This window comes from Parasteatoda tepidariorum, chromosome 3, assembly GCF_982258835.1.
Source record: "Parasteatoda tepidariorum strain Cologne lab strain chromosome 3, Ptep-v5.0, whole genome shotgun sequence".
Classification (NCBI taxonomy): domain Eukaryota; kingdom Metazoa; phylum Arthropoda; class Arachnida; order Araneae; family Theridiidae; genus Parasteatoda; species Parasteatoda tepidariorum.
In genome coordinates, this window is record NC_141757.1 from 17137783 (window position 1) to 17144157 (window position 6375).

Consider the following 6375-nt stretch of genomic DNA (forward strand, 5'->3'; position numbering starts at 1 on the left):
GCCTCATACAAGCTTAGTAGCAAAATCTTCTGTATTGCTGTGTATTACTCTCACCATAATGTTAAATATGTCTACAATTCTAAGATATAATTCATTTTTTGTCTCAAAAGTTGAGCTTGAACCTGCATCATTGAGGTTATAAATAATCAAAATGTGACAATAAACTCTTAATAGAGGTTAAAAAAATATAAACTAGAAATTTTAATTAAACTTAACATTTTCACTTACTGTTTAAAACAATCCTCCAGCCCCCAGAGGCATGTTATGGGTTTCTGCATGTGTTCAGATATTATGATCAGTTGACAGCATTTTTAAATAATAACTCTGAGGCTTGGAAACAGAGTCAAGCCGCAACTGACCGGCTATTTATTTTGGCAGATTTAAATTTCCCTCTTATGTCTAAATAAAACTCTAACCTATAAGTTTCATATTCAGAATTTGTTAGGAAATGCATAATAATACTTTGACAAATGAAATAAGTATTTTATTTTTAAAATATCTAAATATTTTTTTATATTTTAATGCTAGATAATCAATGCTTCTCTGCGATTAATAATTTTAAAATATGTATATTTTTATACTATTCGTTATTTTGAACATATAAAAGTCACTTTAGGGAAGTATTGTTATATTTTAATAATTGTTAAAATATTAAAATGTTAATAAATATTAATGGAACAGTGATGAAAAATGTTTGCAATCTAGACGGATGTTAAAGATTAAGGGCAGGCTACACTAATATCTCCTGCAAAATAGTGAAAGGCAGATCATCTATATGTCAAATACCTATGATTAACTATATAAAATCAATTTACATGTGTGCTAAAAAGCTGATGAAAAATGAACATTTAAACTTTCATGTACTATTTTGATACCACTTTTTCTTTACTATATTGAAACTCTTATTGCTGTAATGTCTATGTATCTCAAATCTTATAAAATTGAATCCAGTATGCATGAAATAATAGATTATTGGTATTGCATATTGGTATTGCAAATAATAACCATTGCATATTTCCTAGTGAAAGTAATTAAATATTAATTATTCTATTAGATAAATAAAATCTATTTCACTATTAATGATTAACAATTTTTGTTTTATGTCTATTTCAGAGATAAAGATATATTGAATATATATATGAGCAAAAAAATTAAAGGACTAAATATAAAATTCAGTTATAAATTATGTTAAAAAAGTTAGATATTATACCTATTGATAACATGACATAATATTCTGTAATTATTTTGACTATTAATGCAGTTATATGAACTTTGTCAGTTGCACAGAGCATTCTTATTCGATGGCAAAAGCCATCTTCTATTTATCTTATGTAATCAAAGCTGTAATCACAGTGGCTTCTAACTGTGCAACAGATTTTTAAACTTGGCATTTTATGACATCTATTTGTCATAATTAAACGAGATTAAAAAAAAGTTCTGTTAATAATGTAAAACTAGATAATGAGATAGAGGAAATTTTAGTATTCTCTTTTTCGTTTTCTTTCTTTGCTTTTGATTTCTACACTCAATTGTTTAAATTTGCTTTTAAGTAAATAACTTTAGTAAATGTATGATTTAAACATGGCATAATTCATTAAAAACTGCTGTGTACTGTCTAGACAATCCTTTTTAGACACTTAACTTTTTATAGCAAATGTATTTCTTTTCACTGTTAGATTATTGTATTGACTCTTAACCTTTTGCAGTCGTATATCTACTCTCTGTTTTTAGATTTGACTCTAAAACTTAATATTTATTTAATATGTGAATAAAAGACAACTATTTACCTTGATTAATTTTCGTTTCTCCAAACAATATTTTCCTATTTGTCTGTAAAATTGCATTGAATTAAGATATTTTTAAAAAGTTTGCGAAACATTTTCAGTGCTTACGTATGTATGTAAAGCTTACCAAAGGAGAAAAATATTATTTTAAATGCTGACTATAAGAGCTCTATAAAGTGTTGTGAATGGATAACTATTTTTGAGAATATAATAATTTTAATCTATTGAAGTGTTGTCAAAAACTTATTTGTGCCTTATGGCTTAGTTTGGCTTCTACATAATTGAAATATTTTATTGTAAGAACTTTTGATAAATGAGTGAAATTCTTCTTAATAATTAAAAGATGAAACTCAAAATATGTCCGTAATGGTGGACAGGAAAAAAAATTTTTTTTCTTTACTGGTACAGTTGTATGGTAATGTCCTTTATTGTTTTCAAAGAAAAAATTATATGAAAAGGCTTGATGTTAAAAAACTTTTTTCATATTTATTTTTTGAAACAAAAATGCTTTTTTGCCATTTTTACATCTTTTGTTTTATTTATTTATTTAATATTTGTAGAAAATTGATAAAATTTTGCTATTTTACAATTTTATATCATGTAAAATGTGTCTCGTGTGATTGTTTACTTTAATGTATGTAAAATTTACATCCAGTGTAGAAAGAATTAGTAATCAAAAACTTCAAATTTTATGATTTCGGAAGTGTTAATTTTTTTTTTTCTTTGCGCAATCAATTTCCACTCACAAAAATTATATTTTAAGTTTCTTACTGCCAATTTGTGAATTTCTTTCTAACAACTAACTTGTAAAAATTGAATTTTTCAGGAGGATTTTTAGCAATTTTTCACATTTAGAATTCCAAAATTAATTCTAAATATATTCATTATAATAAAAAAATAACTAATTACAAACTAAAACTCTCATTTTTTCTAATAGTTTCATTTTTGTAATGACTACAGTAATATTAAGCTAGTGTGTGTAGAAAATTTCTAAAAAAGTTATAAAAAATTCTAAAGAAAATGCTAATTAAAATTTTCAAATTTTATAATTCCTGAATTCTTTCTCATGGCATTTAAATTATTTCCGTTCATTGAGATTGAATTAGAAAATTATAGTCTTCCTTATATTAATATATATAATTATAGAACCAAATTTAAAAAAGTTCCTATAAAATTTTTTAGATTGTTGTTAAATCAAAGAGTTTAATACCTAGTGGTATGTCAGTATGTATTTGTCTGATGCATCTAAAATGAGTTTATATTCCTGCAAATGTAATAAATGTTACAAGTTAAATTTGACTATAATTTAAAATAATGATATACTTAAAAATATTTAGTGTAGCTAATGTGAGTTACTTTTAAAAAAAAGAGCAATTAATTTTTATACATTTTAATTTAAATCGAAAATAAAATTATGTTTTCTATGTGTCAGAAATTTGGTAGCTATTGCATTATACCAATTGTTCCATTGTTAAAGTTTTAGAAAAATACTTTTATGTATTTTTAAGTTATTGATTTTATGTTGTTTTATATAGCTCAATAAAGACAAAAAGGACAAAAGGAAAAATGAAGAAAAATAATAAGTTTTATTAACTGTGTATAAGCTGCAGGTATATAGAACTCATGAAATAAGTTAAAAATATCGAGAAAAAAATGAAAAATAATATAATAAAGATTAATGAAAAGAGAAGAAGAAAAATGAAAATATTTTTAAAAACATTAAAAAAATATTAAGTAGCCAGAAAATAAAATAATGAAAATTTATAATCTTATCATCAGCTCACACGATTATATCCGCAAAAAGGAGTGCTTTCTAATATTGTATTAATATGGCCTCATACTATTGTATTGATATATTTTGCTTTGGCTATATTAATACAATATTAGAAGCACTCCTTTTTGCAGTTATGATTGTGTGAGCTGATGACTAGATTATATCTTTTCATTATTTTGTTTTCCGGCTGTTTAATATTTTTTTAAATGGAAAAGAAATTTAAATATTTTATTTTAATATTTTTTCTTATCTTTTCATTGATTTTCATTATATTATTTTCCATGTTTTCTCTATATTTTTAATTGATATATATGTGTACAACTAAAAATTTGTCTGCAAATTTTTTGTGAATTTTTTTTTTTCGTCTCAAAAAGTATGTGGTAGATACCTTAAAAAATTATAGCATTTTGGATGCATCAATCTTGTCATTTTTTCCATTGACTTCCCTAAACTGAGCCAGCTATTATCCAGTATTTACAGCTATAAAATTAATTTATAATAATAAATTCTATTGTTATAAATATGTTTCCTGTTATAAAATTCTGGATTAAAGACATAAATATAAGCTTATGCATGTCACTATTTATAATAATTTTATTTAACTAAAACATTTTCAAACCTCAGACTTGTGTGTTTCAAAGATTCCAGCCACTCGTATTTCACAGTGCCTGATATTAATGTAAAGAAAACAGTGATTGTTAGGTGGCCTTCAAAATATCTGTTGTTTGAAAAGGAATAGTTTATAATGTTATTCTATATAATGTTATCTGAAAGGTAATAGTTTTGCTAATGTTGAGCCATTGTTGTAAGTTTAATTGAACATTCCACTTCTATATTGAAATATGTACCCGTTATTTTTTACTCCGGGTAACTGTGACTCAAAACCAATCTTTATCTTATCTTTAATATCCCATATTTTTTATTATGTACAGTTATTGTATGTAGTTTCTTTGTGAAAGAGTAGTAAATTTCTTTTATTATATTTTTTAAAGTGTTTTGTAACTTTACCTATATTTTCTTGTGCAATTTAAAGGGACAAGCATTCTAAAGAACTTCTGGTGTTGCTGTTTTATATTTTAAGACTATATTAGTACCTGTAATTTGTAGGGTTTTAATATCTGATCATGTCCTAACTATTTATGTTTTAATAGTTATGATGGATAATATCCTACCAGTATTATAATCTCATTTTACTTTATTGTAAAGTTATCAGTGTTTATTAGAAATTGTTGTATTTTTTAAATCTGTTAAATATAAATTTTTAAAAATGCTGTGTTTTGTTTTAATTATTGATGTAATAAACTTTCAGTTTACAAAATCGATCAACCTTAATATTTGACCCATTCTTGCCGAAGTCGATCAAAATTCTATGATATACCAAGGGGGAAAAAAGAGTTGTGGTGCTACTAAGTGGCTTGAAGCCTACCCAGCTTCTAATTGATGAGTTTCAGGTTGTCTTAGAAGTAGAGGCTGCCAGTAAGCAATGCTGGATACATAGTGACCAACCACCACCTTGCAGTTGGTCTTGAAATGGTTGTCACTTTTAAAAGGTTTCCTTTCCCAAAAGTATATTTTCTGAAATCAAATAAATCAATCTCTAAAATAAACTTTTCTATTGGACATTGGAGAAATTACTTGAGAGTCTTTTATTGTTCCAATTTACTTTTTAATGTGTTCAGAATAGAGAAAAAACGGCTCACAGCCTTAATTATCTTCTGTCATTCAATTGGCCCTCAAAATTTTATGGACCCTATAAATCAATAAATAAAAAATTTTAATTTTGCACTTTATTTAAGGTTGTGCCATGCTAATTCATGAAGCTTATATAGTAGTTCGATTTTTACACATATGGCCCAATAAAATCAATGACACTCTGCATATGAATCAATAATTACTTTTGCTTCAGTAGCTACAACGCATTCAAGAAACTGTTTAGTCTAGATGTGTGGGGCGTATAAAACAAACAGCTCTGTGCAGACTAATAAAAACTTGTGAAATTCTTATTAAAATGAAAGTAATACGAATCTTATAGTTGGTGAAAATGTTGGTACCCTTTACTTATTATTTGGTCAGGAACTAAACTTTTCATTAAATTTTTAACTATCAATTAAAATTTTTACGATAAGAAGTAAAGTACATTCAAAACATCTTTGAATATATTTTCTTAACAATAATTTTCGATTCGATACGAAAAAAGCATCTCCGAACTCATGCATGCGATATTTTCGACAATATTTCCAACAATTTTCGAAAGCTCGGCTTCTACGTAATAAAGAAGAAAATTTTTATCTTCTTTAATAACTGTGTACTTTTTTTTTTATCTTCTTTAATCAGTGAGGATATTTACAACTCCAGTCAAACATTGAAAAATGTTTAAACACTATTTCAAAACTTATTTGATAAATAAGATTCACAAAAAAATTACTTATGCGTTGATCCAAATAGTCTATATTTTTGCGTGACCTATGTGATAAATAAGACCATAGCAGTGGAGAGATAATGTACCGTAATGTAATTAAAACAGAATACTATAATGTAGTTTATCAAGCAAAATTACAGATCTGGAGCACCTAAATCACGGATGGGAAAACTACGGCCTGCCAGAAGGTTTTATTCGGCCCGCGGATAGAATTTTAACTTGCCAATTCGTGGCGAATATAAACAATATGCATTCATTTTCTTGTCTACTTTGTTTAAAGCTATTTTTGTTATTTCTTTTTTAGCCAAGTACTGATGACCTGTTATTTCCTCTATTTTTGTTCTACAAAACATAAATTGATGAAAATAGTTAGCTCAAACAGCTTAAATTGGTAAAAT